Here is a 26,081-nt window from a genome sequence, read left to right as displayed (position 1 = left end):
TTTAAAGCTTAATTTAGTATTATTTATGTTATGTACTGGGCAGACTTTTTCATCCACTCTCTCACTTCCTACATGGCTGCAACAGCCATAACACCAAAAATAAGTCAGCTTTTTCACACTGGTACCCAAGCCACTGTCTGCTGCCTCCCAGCCTGGACAGTAGCTGCACACTGCATTTGCACAGAAAGGAAACCCAGGCATTCTGATGGAGACACAGGAGTCCCAATGTCATCTGAACCACTGTCACACACACCCACACAGGGCAGGGATGCCTTCCTGTGCTGTGTCAGGTGAGCATTCACTGCTTTTCTACCACACCTATTGTTCACAACAAATAATTCTTCTAAAGAGCTAATGCTTATTTTGTGATGCAGAGCAAAAAAGAAGAAAAAGAAGAAAAAGAAAAAGACAACTTAGTGATTTGTATCTTAGTGGAAATAGTGATTCCTATTGTGATTTTTCAGGGCAGAGAGCAGCACTTGACACTGATACAAGAATTCTGGACCTTAAGGGTTTATTTCCTGTCTTAATGCTCTCTGCTGAACCTGAATTATTCCCTCTACAACTCATGGGGACATTGAATCCCAATTGGGAGAACTTAAGGGAATGGGTGACAACATACCAGAAGCCATCAGGATAAATCAGTAGTGCTGCCTTCACAGCTCCTTCCTCAGGTTCTTCTAGAGAAGCCCCTTTGCGTGAGTCCCTGTGCACTCCCTTGGCTTGTCTACAAGGTCGCTGTGCCACCCCAGGCCTCTGCCAAGCACAACGCCAGCACCACATGCTGCCCCTCAACCTTGCAGCAAAACTCGGAGGAAAACAAGGCTGTTTGTTCTAACTGCTGGAGTCTGTGCTGGTCTGGTGTGAGCAACAAGAAAACTGCCCCAGACCCTTAGGAGGAGCTTCACTGAGGACTGAGCTGGGGGCTCGAAACGCTGCTTCTCAACTCAACAAAATCAGGCCAATTAAAAAAAGAAGTTGCAATGAGGTAAAAAAAAAAAAGAAGAAGAAAGAAAAAAGAAAGAAAGAAGGAAACAACAAGAAAAATGGAAATTATGCCAAACGGGATGGTGGAACTGTCCCTGGGCACTCCCCCTCCTCACTGCACAATGGGTTCCACTGCGAGTCCCAGTGTTCAAGGTCAGTGCTGCAGAGTGAGGACCCCAAGGTCCCCCTCCCGGCCCCCGCCCGCCCCGCGGCCTCAGCAGATGCTCTCACACACTCACCCTTCCCAGCTTCTCACCAGTCGGGTGTCCTGCACAGGCTCCTGCGGGGAGGGAGCTCACAGGGCAGCACTGGCTCAGACACCTGCGCCTCTCCACCAGCACGACCAGCAAGGCGCCTATGGCGGCGCCCACAACAACCTCCTGCCTGCTGCCACAGGGCTTCCTGGGCGCGCCTCATTGGACCACTCCCACAGACCTGAGCATGTCACAATGCGCAGCCAATCAGAATCACAAAGGGAGGAGGGGCAGTGAGGTAGGATTCTGGAGGGAGGGGGAGTGAGGGGCGGGGCTTCACCTCAGGCAGGAAGTGGCCTCCTCTCTTGCAGCTTGAGCCTTCCAACAGCAGGGGCCGCTGTCGCCTCTCACATCAGTCCACCTCCTGGCCTCTCCTTCCCTCTCTGCTTCAGGATCCTGTTCAAGTCTAGAATCCCCAAAATGTGTGACAATAGTGTCAAATTACAAATCACTGAATATTCAATATTTTCCGGGATGTCTTTTAGTGGCTTTTTGATGTTACGTAATATGCCTTGTATATTACCAAACTGAAAAATATTTGAAAATATAGTATAAATTAATCTTTTCAATCTCGCTTCTCTGACGATCATTTCCTTTTCCATATTTTTTAAAATTTTCTTATTGTTCCATATTGTTTCTTAGTAGTACATAGTAACTTGATTCTAGATCTTTTTCTCCTACCTAGAAATCTTGCCTGATTCTTCCATCAGTTTATGTTTGGTTTGTATAAAAGGCCCATTAGTATATATTGACAATTCTGTCACTATGCTACAATTTCCTTTCTGTGTTTAAATTCCTGATTATATATTCACAACAATACTTAAGAGACCAAGTGAGAAGATTTGTCAAGATTTAATCTGAAGACTTTCAGTGTTGTATGTGATAAACATTGTATTTGTATTTCCTGTGTTATGAAATATGTGTATTTCAGTGACTTGGTTTCCACAACTTGTGGCTTTTGGTTTCTGCTTTAAAATATCTTACTCATAAGTATTTCAGAAAATTCTGTTTTAATCTAATGAAAGCTTACATGTTTTATGAAGAATAATGTTGTTCATGTTCCTGAAATTGATTATTTACATGGTGTTTCCTTTTTAATGACTTGTACTAATTTTTATAAGATTTATTTACTTTTTCTGTAGCACGCAACAGTAAGAATGAGAATGAGTGAGGGCTGGTCAGGAAAGGCCACTGTTCCTGCTAGAACAGGAGGTAGACTAAGTAGGGCTGGGCCATGGACCCACTGGTGTGTGTGAGATCTGGCAGGGAGGGGTTCTGATGTAAGAGCTTGGGGAACTCCTCTGTAGGAACACAGTCCCTACAGGTAAGCACAAGAACTAAGACAGGGAGCAACCTGACCAGGCCAGGTTAGGATACCACTGGCATGCATTTGGCTTAGGTCAGGGGGCGAGCCAGGCTGAACCAGTTCCTTTCACCTGCTGTCAGATCTGAGAACCAGAATCGTGTGTGGGACATGCTGGTCAGCTAGTTCCATTAGGGCTGGTAGTAAGGACTGGCTAGGCAGGGATAGTCTGTAGTCCCCCGCAGCATGAGCTGGAACTGGGGTTGAGCCAGGCCTGGTAAGGCTAAAACATCCACTGGCTAATGCCAAGGTGAGGTGGGCCATGCCAGTCTGGGCCACAGTGCTCAACCAGCACACGTGAGCACCAGGGGGGTTAGGAGAGGGGTGAGCCCTGTAGGAGGACTAAGGGGGGCTCCCATGCTGGACCACTCCTCCCACTGGTGAGCCTAAGAGCTTGGATGGTGGCAGACAGACCGGACAGGGCTACAAGACCTGTTTGCCTCATGTGAGCTGGATCAGGGGAAAGCCAGGCTGGGCTGACTGTATCTAGTGGTGCATGCATAAGCCAGAGTGGGTGTGGGTTGACTGGGCTTGACCCCAGCACCAACTGACAGATGCTGGCAGATGGGGGGCAAATTCTGTCAAGTTTAATTGCAGAAACACCTGGAGAGTACAAGACCTGGAAGTGGGATTAGGTCCCGTAGGGAAACAATGGACACTTCCCTCTTAGGTTGTCACTCCCAGTGGGGAGCTTGAGAACCAGGACTGGGGCAGGCATGGCTAGTCTGAGAGTGGCACCTGCAAGCACTAGATAGTGGTTACTGGATAGTGGTACTAGAGTGGAGAGTGGGGCTGGTTGGGATGAACTAGCCTTAGGTGCCCACTGACATATACATTAGCTGAATGGGATAGGGGACAGACTGAATCAGTCTGCTGTACCTACCGGCAAGCATGGGAATCAGGGCAGGGGGCAGGCCTGGTGGGGGTTATTGTGGATCTCTCTGACTAGGCTGCAGCTCCTGCTGGTTTGTATGAAGGCTGAGTGTGTGCTGGGCAGAACTGGGCTGTGCTACAACACCCATTGGTTTCAATAGAAACCAGGGCTGGAGACAGAAGTGACCCAGCAATTGCAACCACCAATGTGTGCATATGTTGATTTAGATCACAGATTCTGCCAGACCTGTATTAGCAAGCACACACAGGAACAGGTCTGTGATTATCCCAAATGAAGTTTCATTGGGAACATCCAACTCCCCGCAACTCAATGAATGGATTCAGAACTCGAACCACAAAGAGAATTGGAGGTTGTATCGTCTGACTGTGGAGTTCAAATATATATGTCTGTATTCCTCAGCTTCTGATCATTGCTTGGGTGGGACAATAAAGATGTTAATTCTAAGATGCTTTGTATTTCTTTTTTAAAGATTTATTTTTTATTATTTTTTTATTGGAAAGGCAGATATACAGAGAGGAGAGACAGAGAGGAAGATCTTCCATCCGATGATTCACTCCCCAAGTGAGCGCAACGGGCCGATACTATGCCGATCCGAAGCCAGGAGCCTCTTCCGGGTCTCCCACGCGGGTGCAGGGTCCCAAAGCTTTGGGCCATCCTCTGCTGCTTTCCCAGGCCACAGGCAGGGAGCTGGAAGGGAAGCGGGGCTGCTGGGATTAGAACCGGCGCCCATATGGGATCCCGGGGGTGCAAGGCGAGGACCTTAACCACTTGCGCCACCGCCCTGGGCCCGATGCTTTGTATTTCTAATTGTGTATTTTCAAGAGTTCCAGGAGGGCTCGCCAGCATGGCCAAGCAGCTGAAGTCCTCACCTTGAATGTGCTGGGATCCCATATGGGCACCGGTTCTAATCCTGGCACCTCCACTACCCATCCAGCTCACTGCTTGTGGCCTGGGAAAGTAGTAGAGGATGGCCCAATGCTTTGGGACCCTGCACCTGCATGGGAGACCTGAAAGAGCTCCTGGCAACTGGATTCGGATCGGCTCAGCACTGGTCATTGCGCTCACCTGGGGAGTGAATCATCAGATGGAAGATCTCCCTCTCTGTCTCTCCTCCTCTCTGTATATCTGACTTTGTAATGAAAATAAAAGTAAATCTTAAAAAAAAAAAAAAAAAAGAATTCCAGGAAAGGTAAGGCCTAGCAGTGATGAAATGTGGGCAGAGAAGCCAGGGAAAAGTGAATGTCCACAGCTTTGTAAGTGTGTCCAGATTACTTGTTGCATGTCTCTTAGGATAACTTACGTTGTTGGGGAAGCTGGGACATAGATCTTCAGTTTAATGGATGGACTTCAGAGTAATGACCATTTGTTCCTCTTAGGGTTTTGATTGACTGGATTGCTATATGGATTTGTGATTTGTTATTTCTAGTAGGCCCTGTTATCACCAAGCTCAGTTAATAAAGACTGCTTAATAAACCCTAGACTTGTCTGGAGTGATCTCACTCACATCCCATAGCAAACATAATAGCCAGCCTCTTGTACCCTATGAACATTTGTGTATGATTAAATTTAACTTTTTAAAAATATATTTATTTTATTTTTCTTGCACAATCAGATTTACAGAGAGAAGAAGAGACAGAGAGGAAGCTCTTCCATCCATTGACTCACTCTCCAAGTGCCCACATTGGCCAGAGCTGTGCCCATCTGAAGCCAGGTGTCTGGAGCCTCTTTCGAATCTCCCACATGATTGCAGGCTCCCAAGACTTTGGGCCATCTTCAACTGATTTTCCAGGCCATTAGCAGTGAGCTGGATGGAAAGCAGGGCTGCCAGGATTAGACTAGTGCCCAGATGGTATCCTGACACATGCAAGGCAAGGACTTTAGCCACTACGCAACTGCACTGGGCCCTAATTATAACTCTTAATGTAATCTATGAAAAATGTGTCAGGGCTAGAGTCAGGTCAATGCAAATTAAGTCTACATTACAAAACGTTAGACAATTATGGTCTTCCAAACCTAGGATGTAATGAATTCAGTTGGAAATCTCAATTTGATACTTGATCATCAGATGGAAGATCTTCCTCTCTGTCTCTCCTCCTCTCTGTGTATCTGACTTTGCAATAAAAATAAGTAAATAATAAATAGTGTCCATGGAGTTATGTTTTTGTCTAGCATTACAATTGTGATTTTTGAAAAAAATATTTTGAAAGAACTTACAGAATTGTAAATCATATTCTAAACTCATTTGACTTTTGAAAATGCTGTAGTAGTTTTGCATATGAGTGTTACATTAAAAAAATTATGCTTTCCTCATCAATGTAAACCTTAAGTGTCTAGGGAAGACATTCAGCCAAGAACATAAAGCACAGCACGGAAAACATTCCATTCCAAGACTTATCTGGATCGTTGCCTAGATTGCAAAAGATTTAAACTAGTTGTTAGTTGTTAATCCTCCAGCAGATTATGGGTGCCGGCCCAAGGCTTTGGGAAGACTTTAGAGAACCTTATCCTGGCACCATAGTATCGGCCCGTTGCGCTCAAGGGGAGTGAATCACGGAAGTCTTCTCTGTATATCCGCCTTTCCAATAAAAAAATAATAAAAATAAATCTTTAAAAAAAAAAAAGATTTAAACTAGTTGTTAGTTATAATAATCCAGCAGTTTGTGGTATTCTAGTAAGACTTTACAGAACTTTGCACCTTAGGGCAGAGGCAAGTAATTAACTTGTTGTATAGTTCTAACAAGGCATGTATTGACAATTGGTGTACGGAAGAAACTTGAGTAAATGAGTAGAGAAATCCCTAATGATTTAGTAAATGGGGAGGACATGAACACTGCCTCAGAGCAATGAGGCCTGAAGAGGGAGATGGAAAGCATGCCCTGTTGAGAGCCTGGGCAGTGGGACAGGCTGAGCCGGTACAGGCTAACTAACTTTCACCTAGATGTACAAAGCTTCTGGATTCATCTTTTTCTGTCAGCTGATTTGGGATTCCTGAGAGGCCCTTATGGTGACTGTAAGAGAGGGAAGGGTTCCAAAACTAGAACTAAGGACAGAGAAATCTGCTTTCCTTTGCGCAGAGGGAAACTTAGTCTTCCACTATGAGAACCACCCAGGGCTTGGTGCTGATCTGAGGTGTCACCAAAGCCTGTGGAGGGCCTTGAACCTGCACAGGTTCCTGAGCTGCATCTGGTCCATATGGGAGATCCAATAGGAAATGGCTGACCCCGAAGTTCTTGGCCTTTGAGGACAGTCAAATCTCCAATGACCTCCTTAGCAAGTGGGACGTGGTGCTGGGAATACATTCTGACATCTTCATTTTTTGCATTTTTATCTAAATCAGTTAAAACAGACCACATAGCTAACATTTTTACCTACTAGTCAATTAAATAGATCACCCACATAGACATATACATGCAGGTAAAATACACGTTACAAAACAATACAGTTTTTGTAACACCTTTTTAAGAATCTGTTAAGTGTTTTAAACATACCAGTCATTTACAATTACATCTTGCTCTTAGTAACCTGACTTAACGAAACTTTCCGTTGGAATCTGTAGCTTACTGTTTAGGTTTCAACTTTATCAGCAATAAATGCAATAGGTCTGTTGGAACCTACAAGTTGAAGCACCCATGATTAGAACTGTATATCAAACACACATCTACACGTCACACAGCACTGTGAAACTCATGATAGGACTTTACACACACTTGTATTCTTTAGGCCTCTGGGCCATTCTCATTAAGATAACAATTGTGACTAATAAAGCAACAAGATCATTAGACCTGTGTGAGGTTTGGACATTTGTACTACTAGCAGCTTGTTACATTAACATTTCTCTTTTTTATTATTAAAATTTATTTTATTTCCATTACAATGTCAGATATACAGAGAGGAGGATAGACACAGAGGAAGATCTTCCCTCCGATGATTCACTCCCCAAGTGAACTCAATGGCTGGTACTGTGCCGATCCACAGCCAAGAGCCAGGAAATTCTTCTAGGTCTCCCACATGGGTTCAGGGTCCCAAGGCTTTGACTGGTTTCCCAGGCTACAAGCAGAGAGCTAGATGGCAAGTGAAGCAGCTGCCAGCATTACAACCATTGTCCATATGGGATCCTGGTGATTTCAAAGTGAGGACTTTAGCTGACTGGCCAAGGCACCTGGCCCACATTAACCTTTCATTATTATAACCTAAGGTTGTACCACTTAACATTTTGACAGTATCTTTTAATATGATCCAAATAGCCTAATCAGTGGTCAGACCCAAAAAATTAGGGATAAATCCTTTAACATTCCCAGCAGGACTCCTTGGGAATACCAAAGTCCACAAATTTGAAGCTTCTGAGCTTTTAAATGACTTTCATGGATGCCAAGAAGCCTTAAAATATCTGGCTGGAATAGGCACAATATGGGTGGACTGATTATTGACACAGTGCTTTCTCAAATAATTCCAACTCAATGGAAGACTGGGAAAACAAAAAGATTATCTTAATAGAACAAAAACGACACATGTGGCTTGTCACCAAGCCGAACAAACAAAAACACATGGAAGAGAGCTATCACATTGGTTCATCCCATACCTTGAAGCAACTCAAGAGTCAGAAATAAAACTTACTGGATCCAGCTAGCTAGAATATTTTAGTCACCAATACAAAGAAAATCACTTAAAAAGAGATGTTTAGGGCCTGGCCTGGTTAAGGTCCTCGCCTTGCACGCCCGGGATCCTATATGGGCACCGGTTCTAATCCCAGCAGCCCTGCTTCCCATCCAGCTCCCTGCCTGTGGCCCGGGAAAGCAGTGAAGGATGGCCCAAAGCTTTGGGACCCTGCACCCGCGTAGAAGACCTGGAAGAGGCTCCAGGCTTTGGATTGGCTCAGCTCCAGACATTGCGGCCGCCTGGGGAGTGAATCATCGGATGGAAGATCTTCCTCTCTGTCTCTCCTCTCTGTATATCTGCCTTTCCAATTAAAAATAAAATAAAATCTTAAAAAAAAAAAAAAGAAACACACTTTAAAAAAAAGAGAGAGATGCTTAAAAACTTGGCTTTGACAAAGGATCGGTTTCTAATTCCAGGTACCAAAGACATATATTTAGAAAATGCTTTATGTAATATGATCAATTATACCACACATCCTTTAAGAATTTGTTATTTCCTAGGCCTGCCATGTTATCCTAGTGTTTAAAGTCCTTGCCTCATACCTACTGGGATCCCACATGGGTGTTGGTTCTAATCTCAGCAGCCCCACTTTTCAGAAGCTCCCTGCTTATGGCTTGGGAAATCAGTTGAGGACAGCCCAAAGCCTTGGGACCCTACATCCTCGTGGGAGATCAGGAAGAGGCTCCGGGCTCCAAATTTCAGATTGGCTCTGATCCAGCCATAGGATCAGTAAATCAATGGACAAAAGATCTTCCTCTCTGTCCCTCCTCCTCTATATATATCTGACTTTGCAATATAAATAAATAAAAAATCCTCAGACAAATTTTTCAAAAAAACCCAGAATTTGTTGTTTTCCTGAGGGACAAAATATCTTACAAATAATGCTTTTTGCAAATAAGAATATGAATAATTCACAATGCAAGAAGAATACAAGTCATCCCACAGCAAGACATAACTTTACAATTAGAAGACATCATAAACATAGGCACTAGTATACATTAGCTATTTTAAAACTTTTGAATCAAAGACCTTTGTACCATGCAAATATCCATTCACTTTAATAGAACACACAAACTCATATGCAGAATTTGCTCCTCTTTATAGCACATCTCTAGGTATACACAGTGACATTAGGGCAACAAATTCAGAATAATTCTATAACCTCACAATGTAATTCGCATGAACTAAATTATCCCAAATGACAATCATACCATCCAAGTTCAGTCTCATTCTTTGAGAGTTTGAGATCATGTCGGAAGTCCCAAAGTCAGGATGCTTGGTTATGGCCTGGTGGTGTGGCCTGGTGGCTAAAGTCCTCATTTGAAAATTGCTAGGATCCCATATGAACACCAGTTCTAATCCCGGCAGCCCCGCTTCCCATCCAGCTCCCAGCTTGTGGCCTGGAAATCAATCGAGGATGGCCCAAAGCTCTGGGACCCTGCACCTTTGTAGGAGACAGGAAGAGCTCCTGGCTCCAGATTGGCTCAGCACCATCCAATGTGGTCATTTAGGGACTGGATCATCAGACAGAAGATCTTCCTCTCTGTCTCTCCTCCTCTCTGTATATTTGACTATGCAATAAAAGTAAATAAATCTAAAAAAATAAAGATAGTTGGTTCAGAAATTTGAAGAATTCAGAGGTCCACAGAAATTGATCAAAATAATATACACAATCAAGTGCATGTTCACAGTCACTATAGGCCAGATCTGATCAGAGTTAGGATAACATTAGAAACTGGTAGATAGCTAATTTCTAAAACCAAACAACAAAAACTGCAGAAAGCCTTGCAAGATACATGACAGCTCATTACTGAAGTCAGTTACAATAGCATGGGAAAACCTTGGTTCAGCACATGAACCCATCATTTATAACAGTGAGATACATCCTGAGAAAAAAAGCATAGAATTACATATTCCTATAGCTAAGGCTCAGAGAAACCTGCAGCGCACAGGGAAAAATGTTCCCAGGCTAGGAAGGGTTAAAAAATTCAAGCCTCTACCCAGAGGGTGTACTGCTAATTCTCTCCATTCTTTATTTCACAAGCATGCCAGGCTGTAGAAAATGCAAATCTGGCACTTTCTCTTTAAACTTTGGTGCTCAGAAGAATCCCAGTGTCTTAGGTGGCACCCCGAGTCTTGTTCAGCAGCACCCCATCTTCTTGCCCATGCTAGTTCTGGGGCTCCGGCCTGGTCAAGACTATCCTAGTTTGGCACTGAGACATACTCGTCAGAATAGCATGTGCCAGGAGTGGCCATCAGAGAAGGTGGTGCTTGTTGACTGACTTGGGAAGCACTGGCTGTGGTACAGGGTGGCATGTCTGATTCAATGTTGCTTCCAGAGAGTGACAGCATTGAGGACTCAGAGGCTCCGGAAGAGAAGAGCTGGGGGCTGGACAGAGACAGGGTCAGGCACCTGGCAGTAGCACAGCCCTGATACTGGTTCTGCGCCTTAATCCACCTGTGGTGGACGATCACTTCCGGAGTGACTGCTGATTCTTCCTAAAGTACTTTCTGAATCTCAGTTGTGGTAGAACCTCACGAGTAATGACATGGCATGACTCAACACTATGGAATCACATCTGACAGGTTAGCTGCGATGGCAGAGGTTGAGAAGTCTCCAGGAAGGAGGAGGGGGAGGGCCTCCTCGCCCAGAGTGCACTTTTGCTTCCAGTGACTCCTTGGATGTGCCTTCCTTTCCTGCCTTCCCGATAAGCATCTGCACTCTAGTTGATAGATTAGGCAAGAACAAAACTCTACCCCAGATCGAAACAGCTTTGTTAACTTTCCTGGAACTCCCTGCCCATATGAGTGATATATTTAATTCACTAACCAATTCGGTCTGGTGACAAAGTCCTGAGTTTGAACTATTTCAATTAATCTGAGCGATGTAGCTTAAGTTTAAACTAATGTAATTAAATCTGAGAATGATAACTAATGTTTCACAGAAGCTTAACCTGTTTGAACTAAGTTTCAAGTGTTGCTCTGCGAATGTTTAAAAACTGAATCCCTGGAAATAAACTTTTGTCAGAAGCTCATCACAGCACTGTGTTCCTCCGTTAGATCACACCCCTCCCCAGGCACCCACAACATGAATTCCAGCAGTAGGGGTTCCTTAGCACAGCATGCTGTCTGCACCCATTTGTCCTGGCTTTCATGATCTCTTCTTTGGTGATATAGGCATCTCCTTTTACCCTAATACCAGTTTTCAAGTAACTACAACTTCCCTAGAATTCTCAACAGGAAGTATTGCCAGGTTTTCATCAGCTTCCTGGACATTAACTCATGAATGCAGCTGGAGAAAGCTAACAGCCATCAGAATGAGGCTATAGCAGCTGATTCTACCTGCCAAAACTCGTTGAGGTCCCTGTGAACAGGAACTGTTTCATTTCTAATTATGTACTCTCAAAAGATTTCCTAAAGTGGGGCCTAACAGCAATGCAATGTTAATTTCATCCTTAGGGAGAAGCCCTCAGTGTCTCCCAGCCCTCCCTTTCTACCACCAGTTATTGAAGTCAATCAGAAGTAATGTATTGTATAAGACATTGTACTGTGCACCTTTCAAACTGATTGGAGGGTGAGAGCTTAAAAACCCCTGACTTCTGCCACGCAGTACAGTGGTTCCTGGATTGTAGCAGGAGCTGCGGTCACCAAGCTTGGGCAATAGAGACTCCTCCTAACATCCTACACTTGGGTCTGGCATGATCTCTCTCGCACTCTGCAACAATGGAACATATCTGCACTATGTTGTGCTTCCACAAAGACTGCTCCAAAAACCACAAATGAAGATACACTCACGTCCCAAGCACAACCAGACCTGTGTTGATGGTTGGAAGATAAAGACCTATACTAAGGCTGCCAAATATCTGCACATCAGCTGCCAGCCAGAGATCCTTCCCCACAGTTACACCATCTCCTTTCTCATGGTTGCATCTTCAGGACAAGGGGATGCGAAGTTGTAACAGTCAACAATTTCCTCATGCAGTCCCTGGGATGTCCAGGCTGGAAGCGTGACTCTTCCACAGCATGTCACATGGGGGCGCTCTGTTCATTCAGCTGGCTGAGCTCCAGGAGGCTGTCCCAAAACAGAGAGCTTGGGCCCTACATGGTCACCTGTTCTCCTGTTTCTGGTGACCCGGGTTGGAACTGGTGCTTTGGCAGGGAGCCAGCACTGAAAAACAATGGTGATAATTAACTTCTCTTAGGGGATCTGTTGCCTAATTAGGATTTGTAATAATCTTTTCATGATGCACCTTAGAAGGACGCTGAATTATTCACAAATCTCTGTGATGTTGGAAGCATATGAAACAAAAATGTATACATGAATAACGTATATGTTTGAATAAATTCAGACAGCTGAAATAATATACCAAGTCTCCGTTCAGCAGCCCTACATCTTCCTGCCCTAATCGTCCTGCCTTATATTAATTATATAAACATAAAACATGAGTGTATAAATGCACAATGTATAATGTAAATTCACAATGTGAATTTAAAAATGTTGACAAGCACACATTTAGTCAAGTATGATGAATCTCCATATAACATCCAAAAAACAAGCACAACCAAAATTGTGTTGTTCTCAGTGCTGAGTGAATGGCTAGGCTAATTCTCAGCTCCAACTGATAAGTATGCCTGTGGCTCTGACAGAACCCAGTATTAGCTAACAGCACTGCTATAGAATCAGTCAGCACCCAGCTGGGTCACCGGACCAGACACTGCCCTGCCCACATCTTACCATTGATGCTGAACAAGCAAGGCAGTGGCCCAATGATGGCCAGTCAAGTGAAAGGCCAGGGGCGGGGAGGAGGAATCCAGGAGATCCCTGACACTGATGGAATTAGAAGCTCAGACATCCTGTTCTGGATGTGGACTCCGTGAGAAATGATACAATGTGAGCATAGGGATCATTGTTGAAAAGGTTTCTGTTGCTACCAAATAGGACCCCTGAGACAACACACTGTGATTCTACAAAGGGACACCACTTTGCTTAGAATCAATCCTACAAAATAAGCAAGATTCATTTGAAGAGATCATGTCACAGACAAAAACCTAACTGTTTATTAGGAAGCTTATAATCAGTTACTTTGTAAATGTAACTGTAAACAGCAGCTAAATGAATGATTCCTTCACTGTAGCTTCTGCCTCTTTCTGGCCCATGGCTGCCTCTGCCAGTGCCACTGATGCCACAGCTGTCTTATCATAGATGTCGAGAGCGATCCCGACCTACTGGTGGCCATGTCAATCACTCCATGTCCAGGCCCACTCAGCTGCAAGCCCTGTACCTCTAGCCTGCCCATTGCTCCAGGGCCAGATACCCTGACAGAGGTGCCAGTCCCACAGCACGGTCACCCTGTGTGCCACTCCAGACACAGCAATTGTGCCAATGTCCCTCATATCCCAACCTGCCTGCCTTCCAGCTGTTTCAGGGCTAGCTGGTGCTGGCACAGCATGAGCCTCTAGCATGCCCCCTCACCCAAGCTCACTGCACTAGGGCCAGGTGTGTGCAAGCAGCTCTGCCCTGCCACACACACACACACACACACACACACACACACACACACACAACCATTGACTCTCACTCCAGGACCATACTGGCTTGGCTTGGGACCTCTGCACCACTTCTCGGCCCACTCTGCCTTCCAGAAAGTTGATTCAGGGCCAGATCGATAGGACCAGAGCAACCCTTCCCACAGCAGATACACCCCGCTGACCTGCCTGGCTCTCCAGGCCAAGCCACCTTGGCTGCACCCCTCACCACCTTCACCCCTCACCCCCTGCCTTATGCCTTTAGCATGCCCACCCTGTTCACAGCTCTAGGGCCAAGCGTGCTGAGCCACAAACATGCTCACCAGATAGCCATTCACCCACCAGCAGCTCCTTGGTTGGGCAGGCTCAGCTGGTGTCCTTCAGGACCTCTGGCCTGCCGGCCCTACCACTATGCCTGCTACTCCACAGTCAGGCCACACGGGCTAGGCCAGTGTACTTGTGCTCCAGCCCTCACTCTGCCTGTACTTCAGGGCCAGACCTGTTTACCCAGGGCCTACAGTGCCTCTAGCACTCCAGCATGTCAGTTGCTGCAGGGACAGACCTGCTTAGCCTGTGAGCCCCAACTAGCCTGCCTGTCCCAAGCCCAACCGGTGACCCGAGGGCTGGCACAATCAGCCAGAACACTCCACCCATCGTGCACCTGTAGCATCCTTTCCCAATGGCCCCTAAAGAGCCAGGCCAACTTCAATCCCACCCCACGCACTCCTAGTGCAACTGGCATTAGTTCCAAAGCCACAACAGCTAGGCCGATGCCCCTGCACCTCTATCCCTTCTGCTACACCCCCTTGCTCCAGGGCCAGGCACCCCGGCACACGCAGCATACCCAGCACATCCATCCCATCAGGTTCAGTCAGCCACCTGGCACTTGCAGTAGGCTGCTCACCCACCTGCCGCTCCAGATCAGGTGGCTTGCCCTGTGCCTGCCAATCATTAGCAAGCCAGGCATGCCTGATGCTGCAAGGATGGGTTTTTTCAGCTGGCACCACCTTGCCTACTGTGCACTACAGGGTGAGGGTGGCTCTCTGACACCCCCATCACACACACACACACACACACACACACACACACATCCATATCCATTCCTGGCCTGCCTGCAAACCTCTCAAGGGCCAGGCAGGCTCAGCTGATGCTCCATGTGCCATTCCTGGAGACTTTCAGGGAAGTTCTAAAATAACAGATTCTTTTTTTTTTTTTTTTTAAGAGTATCTAGAGACTCTGATATGTGGGTCAAAGAACCTCTTTTTTTGTTGTTGTTTTTAAGATTTTATTTCTTTCTAGTGCAAAGTCAGATTACAGAGAAGAGAAGAAACAGAGAGGAAGATCTTCCAACCAATTATTCAGTCGTCCCCAAGTGACAACAATGGCCTGTGCTGTGCCAATAAGAAGCCAGGAGCCAGAAAATTCCTCCAGGTCTCCCACGGAGGTGCAGGGTCCCAAGGCTTTGGTCCTTCCTACATTGCTTTCCCAGACCACAAGCAGGGAGCTGGATGGGAAGTGGAGCTGCTAGGATTAGAACCAGCACCCATATGTGATCCCGGCACATTCAAAGCCGAGGACTTCAGCCACAAGGCCATTGCACAGAGCCCAAAACAACAGTTTCAATACAATCCCTCTGAGCCTTCACTAATCCTCCATCAGCCTCACAACCAACCTAGTCACGTGGTGGTGAGTTCTAGGGTTTCAGGGCTATGAATTGCTGCCTAGGTACCTCCATGTTCCATCCACTGTGCTTCTGGGTTGTGAATCAATCCTTAACACTCCCAACAACAGAGTAACTTTTCATTTAAAGGTACGTGAGGGTACTGAGACCTGGTAGTTTTGGGAAGAGGGACTAGATCATCTTCATAGGTCAGACTGATATATCTGCCTCCTTTGAGACCTGTGTTATCACTGAACAATGCTGACCAACTTACACCAGTCCATGCAAAAGCTCTGGCTGGGGGCTTGTCTAGCAGAACCAGATCCTAGTACCTGACAGATTCATGGATCAGGAGACACATCACATTCAGGGTCATGACATTAACCAGCACATGAAAGAATCATTTCTGGGGGGTAGATTCTGTGCAGCATACGTGGGCAGGGGAGGCTGGACAGAACAGCAACCACCAGGATATGTGTAGGCTGGACAGTGGAGCTTGTTGGGTTGAACTAGGCTTTAATGCCAACTGACATGTAGGAGAGCTGAATGAGATGTGGAACAGACTAAACTAGTCTGCTGTACATACTGGCAAGCATGGGAACTAGGGCAGGGGGCAGGTCAGGTGGGGTTTACTGTGGGTGACTTCAACAAGGCTGCAGTTCCCACTGGTTTATGGGAGGGCTGAGTGGGTGCTGGGCAGAATCACACAATTTTGAGGACCTCCTGCTTCTTCCCAGTGATTCTAAATACAGCAGCACATTATGTGAAGGAAAATCTCATAGAACAGCAAGGGAAGGTACACACCGACTGGCAGTAATCAGGACAAGTTAATGCTACAGTATCAGTGCCCAGCCAGTGGGAACTGCTACTTAGCAATGTGATCAGATCTCAGTTAACACTACATGAAGAAAATAAAGTCAAACCAAGTCCTAGAGAAACACAAAATGAGAGCACATAGAGGAAATGTTAGACTCCAATCCTTCTACCCTACCCATACTAAATACACCATTAGAATTTATTCACAATCTTGAACCTAAAAATATTGACTCATGTGGAAAAGACTTGACATAATTAACATAGGAGAAACAAAAAGCAAGAAAAATAGTGTCACTTGTGTCAAAAGCTAAAGCAGGGCCGAGCCCGGTGGCCTATTAGCTAAAGTCCTCACCTTGAACATGCCATGGTCACATGTGGGTGCCAGATCTCATCCTGGCAGCCCTGCTTCTCATCCAACTTCTTTCTTGTGTGCTGTAAAACCAGTCAAGGATGGCCCATAGCCTTGGGAACCTGCATCCTGGGGGACACCTAGAAGAGGCTCCTGGCTCCTGCTTCAAATTGGCATGGCTCAGGCCGCTGTGGTCACTTGGGGAGTGAATCATCAGACGGAAGATGGTCCTCTCTGTCTTTTCTCTATATATCTCTGACTTTACAATCAAAGTAAATAAATCTTAAAAAAAAAAAAAAAAAGAAAAGAAAAAAGATGAGCGCTTAAAAAAAAAAAAAAAGAGCTAAAGCAGAGGTCAGTATTTTGGTGTAATATGTAAAGCTGCCAACTGCAACACCAGCATCCCATATGGAATCAGCTGTTCCACTTCCAGCCCAGCTCTCTGTGAATCTCCTGGGAAAAGCAGTGGAAGATCAACCAAGTGCCTGGGCCCTGATCACCCACATGCAAGACCTGGAGGAAGCTGCAGGCTCCAGGACTCAGCTTGGTCCAGCACTGGTTATTTTAGCCACCTGTGTAGTGAGCTAGTGGGTAGAAGACCTCTGTGTCTTATTTTTTTAAAAGATTGATTTATTTTTATTGCAAAGTCAGATATATATAGAGAGAAAGTAGAAGAGACAGAAACATCTGCTGTCCGCTGATTCACTCCACAAGTGGCTGCAACTGCCGGCACTGTGCCGATCCGAAGTTAGGAGCCAGGGGCTCTTCTGGGTCTCCCACGGGGGTGCAGGGTCCCAAGGCCTTGGGCTGCTCATGAGTACTTTCCCAGGCCACAAGCACAAGGCTGGATGGGAATCGGGGCTGCCGGGATTAGAAGCGGTGCCCATTTGGGATCCCAGGGCGCTCAAGGGGAGGACTTTAACTACTAGGCCAAGGCGCCTGGCCCTTTCTTTTACTTGAACTCTCATTTGAACATAAAAAAAAAAAAACATTAAAAAAAAGAAAGAAAAGAAAAGAAAGACATTTTTAAGATCCATTTATCATACCATATCACTTTAAAAAAATTCAATTTAAGAAATCACAAACATCAATTATCAGACAGTACTAGGATTTAGTCACCTTTGGGAATGGAAGGATCAAAGAGACCAAGACTTAAATTGACAAACAATTTTTTCAAATAGCTTCTCTGCAAAGTCGCTGTGCCACCCCAGGCCTCTGCCAAGCACAACACCAGCACCACATGCTGCCCCTCAACCTTGCAGCAAAACTCTGAGGAAAACAAGGCTGTTTGTTCTAACTGCTGGAGTCTGTGCTGGTCTGGTGTGAGCAACAAGAAAACTGCCCCAGACCCTTAGGAGGAGCTTCACTGAGGACTGAGCTGTGGGCTGGAGACGCTGTTGCTCAACTCAAAAAATGTAGGACAACTAAAAAAAAAAAATCATCACCACCAACAGAAAAGTTTAAAGAAAAAAGAAATCAGACCCAGTGGCATGGCCTAGTGGCTAAAGTCCTCTCATTGAACGCACCAGGATCCCATATGGGCGCTGGTTCTAATCCCGGCAGCTCCACTTCCCATCCAGCTCCCTGCTTGTGGCCTGGGAAAGCAGAGGACGGCCCAGGCTTTGGGATGCTGCACCCTTGTGGGAGACCCAGAAGAAGTTCCTGGATCCTGGCATAGCATTGGCCATTGCGCTTACTTGGGGAGTGAATCATTGGACGGAAGATCTTTCTCTCTGTCTCTTCTCTCTGTATATCTGACTATCCAATAAATAAATAAATATAAACAAAAAGAAATCCTGCCCAACATGAAGGTCGAACTGTCCCTGGGCACTCCCCCTCCTCACTGCACAATGGGTTCCACTGTGAGTCCTAGTGTTCAAGGTCAGTGCTGCAGAGTGAGGACCCCAAGGTCCCCCTCCTGGCCCCCGCCCGCCCCGCGGCCTCAGGAGATGCTCTCACACACTCACCCTTCCCAGCTTCTCACCAGTCGGGGGTCCTGCACAGGCTCCTGCGGGGAGGGAGCTCACAGGGCAGCACTGGCTCAGCCACCTGCGCCTCTCCACCAGCACAACCAGCAACGCGGCTATGGCGGCGCCCACAACAACCTCCTGCCTGCTGCCACAGGGCTTCCTGGGCGCGCCTGATTGGACCGCTCCCACAGACCTGGACTATGACATCACAATGCGCAGCCAATCAGAATCACAAAGGGAGGAGGGGCAGTCAGGTAGGATTCTGGAGGGAGGGGGAGTGAGGGGCGGGGCTTCACCTCAGGCAGGAAGTGGCCTCCTCTCTTGCAGCTTGAGCCTTCCAACAGCAGGGGCCGCTGTCGCCTCTCACATCAGTCCACCTCCTGGCCTCTCCTTCCCTCTCTGCCTGTGTTCATGTCTAGAAACTCTGAAATGTATTACAAGAGTCAGCAGATACATGTCACTGAATGTTCAACAGAATCTGAGACTTTTCTTTATGATAGTGTTTTTTTTTTTCCATTAGTTCTTTTGACTTTGTAAAATACAGATCTGACCCGGCAAGTTGGTCTAGTGGCTAAAGTTCTTGCCTTGAACACACCAGGATCATATATGAGTTCAGCTTCTAATCCCGCAGCCCCACTGTCTGCCCATCCAGCTCCCTGCTTGTGTCCTGAGACAGCAGTGTAAGACAGCTGAAAGCCTTGGATCTGGAGGAATTTCCTGGCTCCTGGCTTTGGATTGGTGCAGCTCCAGCTCATGCGCTCCCTTGGGGAGTGAATCAAAGGACAGAACATATTCCTCTCTGTCTCTCCTCCACTCTGTGTGCAATGAAACTAAGTAAATTTAAAAAAATTATAACTGAATAATATTTGAAAATTGATATAAATTAATCTATTCAGTTTCATTTCTCCATTGTTCATTTCCCTATTAGTACTTTTTGTTTTCATATTGTTGCATATCTGTTTCTTATTAGTACACAGTAACTTGATGATATATAATGATCTCCTGCCCAGAAATCTTGCTTGATCCTCTCATTATTTTATGTTTGGTATTCCACAAAAGCGCCATTAGTGTATATTGATAATTTTATTGCTTAAAACATGACCATTCTGCTACAATTTCCTTTGTGTGTTTAATTTTCTGATTACACATTCACAACAATGTATGACAAAGCGAAGAGGGCTTTTCCTGATTCGATCAAGCAAAAGAAAACCTGCAGTGACATATGTAATTCATATTATATTTCCTATGTTATGTTATGTGATGTTATGTATTTTTGTAACTTAGTTTCCACAATTTATGGTTTTTGGTTGCTGTTTTAAAACAAATTTTTAGGGGTGTTTTAAAAAATTTTGTTGGAAAGTCAGATATGGAAAGAGGATGAGAGACAGGAAGATCTTCCATCCGCTGATTCACTCCCCAAGCGATCACAAAGGCCAGTGCTGTGCCAGTCTGAAGCCAGGAGCTCAGAGCCTCCTCCAGGTCTCCCATAGGGGTATAGGGGTCCAAGGCTTTGGACTGTCCTCAACTGCTCTTCCAGTCCACAAGCAGGGAACTGCATGGGAAGTAGGGCTGCTGGGATTAGAACTGGTGCCCAAATGCAATCCCGGCACATACAAGGCAAGGACTTGGGCCATTAGGCTATTACCCAGGCCCCTATTTTAATACATCTTACTCCTAAGTATTTCAGAAAATCCTCTCATAATCTTGTGAATGATTACAAGTTTTATGAAGGATGATGTTTATATCCCAGAAATTGATTATTTGCAAGGCATTTCTTTCTTAGTGATTTTACTATTTTTTTATTTTGATATTTACTTATTTATATATTTGTTGGAAAGACAGATTTACATAGAGAAGGAGAGACAGAAAAAAATCTTGCATCTGCTGGTTCCCTTCACAAGTGGATACATCAGCCAGAACTGAGTAGATCTGATGTCAAAATCCTCAACCAGGTATTGTATGTGTATGTGGTCCCAAGGCTAGGTACCATCAGACTGCTTTCCCAGGCCACAGGCAGGGAGCTGGATGAGAAGTGGAGCTGCTGGGGATGAACAGGCACCAACACGGGATCCCAGCACATATACAAGCCAAGGATTTACCACTGAGCCATTGTGCCAGACCCCTATTATCTGTTAATTTTGTTAATGGATTGCCACAATGGCTGGTTTTCACTAAATGTAACACAAACTTGAAACTACACATGGATTTCCACCTACTGTGCTGGTTTATGTGACATGTTTTGTATTTCTTCCTGTCTGTCTCCTCATGTCTCGAGCCCTATATGCCTGTACCTAGGCCTGGACTTGTATATCTCTGATCTTGTTCCAGGGATTATGCAGTTTCAACACCTCACATGAATGCGACCTATATTCATCCTCACAGTTTGTCATTATAGAAATCTATCATTTGGGCCTGGCACGGTAGCCTAGTGGCTAAAAGTCCTTGCCTTACATGAGCCAGGATCCCATTTAGGCACTGATTTCTGTCCTGGTGGCCCCATTTCCCATCCAGCTCCCTGCTTGTGGCCTGGGAAAGCAGTGGAGGATGGTCGAAAGCTTTGGAAATCTTACCAGCACTGGAAACCTGGAAGAAGGTCCTGGCTCCTGAGTTAGGATCAGCTCAGCTCTGGCTTTTGCAGCCACTTGGATATTCCTTGTGCCTACAGCATAAGCCAGCTGCCTGTACAGCGGTATTATTTACTCTGACCAATAATTAATAATCACACTGTGCTCCACCTACTTCTCACATCTCACTCCTTCCTTCACCCTCCTCTGTCTGAAGTTCCCTAGCTAGCTTTCCTCACTGAGAATCTGAGCAGCCACAACCATTTCTCCCACTTCTCCCTCTTCCTCTGCTTGAAACTGCAGTTTTCCCAAGGTTTAAGCATTTTCTTTTCTCTTTCATATACTTCACCCACCACTACCCCTAATCCAGAGGCATGCATATACAGGACAAGCTAAGTAACATCTACTGGCAAACAAAACAAAACAAAACACAATGTTACTTGCCAAACTTGTTCAGTAACTTGCTATAACAGAGCCCTCCAAAGGCAATGAATATTCAACCAGAGATTTCTACAGATTAAATTTTGATTTAGGACCTGGCGTGTTGGCCTAGCAGCTAAAGTTCTCGCCTAGAATGCGCCGGGACTGTCTTGGGCATTAGTTCAAATCCAGGCAGCCCTGCTTCCCATCCAGCTACCTGTTTGTGGCCTGGGAAAGCAGTCAAAGATGGCCCAAAGCATTGGGACCCACCACCTTCCATCCTACGCCCACTACTCTGGGGTGGAACCAGTCTGTCCCAGCCCTCTTGCATGGCACTCTGCCTGAGATCCAGGGCCAGACCCACACACCGGCCTACACTGCCTCCAGCATTCCTGCCCTGTCCCTGCTGCAGGGACAGGCCTACTTGGAAGGAGACCCCTAACACTCAGTCTACCTGGATCTCTGCTCCACAGGTGGCTTGAAGACAGACAGAATCAGTCAGCTCTGCCTGCTCACCCTGCCCCTCTAGCGCCCATCAGGATGGCACTCCAGGGTCAAGCCAGCATAGATGGAGCCACATCCCCCTAGCCTGCCTGCTGAGTGCTCCAGAGCTTCAAGGACTAGGTCAATGATCTCCTCGCCTCTAGCCCTCCCACTATGCCTGCTGCTCCAGGGTCAGTCACACTCTGCCTGCAATCCACCCCTACAAAACACACACACACACACACACACACACACACACACACACACACACACACAAAGCTGGATACTCTGCTTGCTGTAGCAGAACCAGGTAGGCTCTGCCAGCCACCCAGCGCCCCCAGCAGGCTGCTTTCCCACCTGCCACTCCACAAGCTTGCCCTGCTCAGGCAGCTCATACACCACTGCTGAAAGGACCTGCTGGTTCACCAGCGGTTTCCGTGCCCCCTACCCTGCCTGCTGTCCATTTCGCTAACAACCCATCCTCCAAACCTCTCTTCCCGACTTGCATGGAAGCCATTCCAGGTTTAGGTGGACTCAGCTGGTGCCTCATGCCCCTCTAGGCCTTCCTCCTCCACAGCCCCCTCCTGAGGTTCTAGGGCTAGGCCTCTTCAGTTTTGCTTCACAGGCCCCAGCACACACACCATCCACTCTAGGGCCATGTCATCCAAGCCACCTAGGTCAGTGCATCCTGCACAGCACACTTAGCTCACAGGCCACACAGTCCCACACACTGTGTGCTCCAGGGTTAGGCAGGTTCAGCCAGTGTCACACACCCCGCACCCCCACTCTGGGCCTGGACCCTATCAGACAGCATGCTATGCATCCGAGTCCTCTCACTGTGCCAGCTGTTCACTTGGACCACATCCCGTGAGTGCCCGGACTGCCCAACATCCACTGTCTCTTCCAGGTCCATGCTGCCCTGATTGTCACAGCAAAACCAGGCCAAGGAAGGACACCATCAGCTGTAAGCTGCCTGCCAGGGCCATGTGTGCTTGAACAGCGACTCCACCCTGCCCACTGTCCACTCCTGTACATAGAGGGCTTAGCTGGTACCCCATGTGTGCTAGGCATGCACACTGTGTGCTCCAGGGACAAGGGGTCATGACGGCAAGCCGAGGACCAAAGACGACCACCGGCACCTTGTTCTGGGCCAGGTCAGGCAAGCCGGTGTACTCTACACCTGCTGTCCTCCCACCATCTACTTCAGAGCCAAGTCATCCTGGCCAGTGTCCCTGCTCCCACAGCACTGTAATCATCTACTTCAGGGCCAAATTATGCTGGGGGAAGGGTGCACCTCCAACACGCTCCCTCCATTGCCCCACTTGCCCATCCAGGGCCAGGCTTGGTGAGCCAGAGCCAGTGCACCTCTAGCCCAAGTGCACTGTCACACTGTCCACCATTCACTGCTGAGAGCCAGTCGGGCTCTGCCAGTTCCCTCAGCGCTGGGTCCCAACTGCCGTCCACCCTTCCCCTGCCCCTGCCAACCCCAGCCTGCATGCCCTGAGTCCCCTGCCCCACAACATGCCCACCCTGTCACCTTATTTGTCCTTCCAGTGGCATGTCCCACATCCATAGCCCTTCTGCAAGCTCCTCCAGGCCAGGCCAGAAGGGTAGCCCTTACACTCAACTCTAGCCTGTCTACCCACAAGGACTTCCCACTGCCCCAAGGCAAGGTGCAATAGAGCTGCAAGGAATTTGAAACAAAATACCACAGCAACAACCTTGTTTCTTGTCTCACATGACCCAATTTTCATGCAGACAACTTTAGTTCTCAAAGCAGGATTTATTTCATAAGAGGAAGGAGAACAATTCCTGCCCTAGTGGCAAGACAGGGCTCCAGGGGAGGAAAGACCCAAGAAAATGGTCAGAACAGTGTTTTATGTACCATCTGAGAGAGGGTTTCACATGAGTCACCCCAAGGGCAGAGAGAAAGAAACTTATTTGCAATGGACAGTAAAGTCTACCAGTTCGCCAGAAACAAAAGAGTGAGACTAGTGGCTTCCTTCTCCCAATGTTGTAGGGTAGTCAACTATTTCAGGGTCACCAGCTTGAAAGACACACCCCACCCCACCACCTAGACTTTCCCTTCTGCCCACCTAGGATGCTCACCTATCATCACCTGGAACCTGAGAGGGGGAGGTATTGCATTGTTGTGTAACCACTCCCATTAAATCAGGTCTTTCCTCCCTTGGAGCCCCTCCTGCTGCTAGGGCAGGCTACCTTCTCTCTGCCTCTTAAATAAACTCTGCTTTGCTAACTAGAGTTGTCTACATGAATATTTTTTCACAAAAGAAGAAATAGGATGTTGCAGTGTTTCATGTTGATTTCCTTCCACAATAGCCTGCTTTGCCCTACAGCAGCAGGAAGGCTATGGGTGTTGGCAGGCTAGAAATGAGTGTTGGAGTCCAAGCCCTTCTGGCCCTGGAGGAGCTTCCAGGTAGGCCAGAGGTGTGGGATAAAACACTGGAGGGTCAGGTGAGGTGGCAGAGTGGGCATGTTTTGGGGCAGAGGACTTAGGGCGTGCAGGCTGGGACTGCAGGGACACTGGCAGAAGGGGCCTAGCCCTGGAGCGGCTGGCAAGCACACTGCCTGCTGAGGGAGTGGGATCACTGGCTGCCCTTCTTTCCTCTCTCCTCCGTGCAATTAGGTCTGGCCCTAAAATGGAGGACTACAGTGCTTCAGGTACAGGGACACTAGCCAGGATGTCTTGGCTATGAAACAGATGGCAGGCAGAGAGGGGACTCATAGTGCACCTGCCTGTCCAGCTTGTCCCTGGAATTGTGGCCAGTGGGTGCCTTAGGCTCTGGCCTTACTGCCATGACCCATTGGCTCTGGAATGCACGGTGTGTGTACTGGGGGCACATGTGGATACCGACCAAGCAGCATGTGGGGCTGAGTGAACTGTGAGCAAGGGCTGAGGGGTGCACTGGCCTAGGTGGCTTACGTGATGTGGCCCTGGAGCAGATGGAGTGCATGCTCAGGCATGTGAAGTGCTGTCTGAACAGGCCTGGCCCTAGATCAGCAGCAGAGGGCAATGGTGAGGCAGGGTTAGATGTGTGTGGAGCACCAGTTGAGCCCACCTGATCCTCGAGTGGATGCAGGCAAGCTAGGAAAGAGGGGTGTGGTTAAGGGGAGCAGGGTTGTAAGTGTAGTACACATATGTCAAACTGGGAGCACGGGGATGCAGCTAAACATGCAGCAGTGGTCTATGGGCTGCTAGCAGAGCAAACCTACCTTACCATGGGCTGGCAGGTGGGCAAACAGCCTGTTGAGGTGCCAGGTGACTGGCAGAGCCCACCTGGTTCTACAGCAGCAAGTGGAGCAGCAGGGCAGGTCTTGGGCAGAGTGGGCCTGGACCTGGAGCAGTGGGAAGCATAGAGATATAGGGGTCATCAGACTGGTCCTTTTGGCTCTGGAGAAGGTGCCAAGCTGGCAAAGGGAGTGGGGGCACCATTCATGCTGGGCAGGCCCTGGAGTGGCCATCCTGGGTCATGTCAGAGGTGCAAAAGAGGTGGCAAGCACTGGCTGATTCTACCTGCTCTTGAGATACCTGCAGCAAGGAGGGTCAGGTGGGCTAGAGGTAAGGTGTCTCTCTCCAAGCAAGCCTGTCCCTGCAACAGGGGACAAGGCAGGAATGCTAGGGGAAGTGTAGGTGCTGGGTGAGGGGGTCTGGTGTTGGAATGCAGGCAGAGTGTGGTGCATGAAGGTTGGGGTCCATGAACTCTGGCCCAGGAGGCCTGGCTCCATCCAGGAAAACACGTCATTGTGTCGGGTGGGGTGTGGGTGAAGGGGAAGCAGAGACCAGCCCAGACTAACGAGCGTGGCAGCGGCTGGTGGGCAAGAGGCTGTCTGAAGAAGTAGGTGGCCGAATTGGCCTGCCCATAGGCTGTGTGCCAGGCAGGTGTGTTACAGGCACACTGGGGATGTAGACAGGGGGTGGACGCAACCTAACTGCCTGGCCCTGACCAGCAGGTTGGTGGGGTATACCTGCTGTGGTGCGGGATGATGTGGCAAAGACGACCTAGACCTAGAGCAGCCTGTGGGGTGACAGGGTGGCCTGAGAAGTGGCGCAGGGGATGCCGGCAGAGCTGTCTTGGAGCAAGTGAGGGCAGCTGTGAGCACATGGGGCGCTGGCTGA

The sequence above is a fragment of the Ochotona curzoniae genome, unplaced genomic scaffold (assembly GCF_017591425.1).
Source record: "Ochotona curzoniae isolate NIBS_2020 unplaced genomic scaffold, NIBS_Ocur_1.0 patch200, whole genome shotgun sequence".
Lineage (NCBI taxonomy): Eukaryota > Metazoa > Chordata > Mammalia > Lagomorpha > Ochotonidae > Ochotona > Ochotona curzoniae.
The sequence above is the reverse complement of the archived record's forward strand: the minus strand, read 5'-3'. Positions refer to the sequence as shown.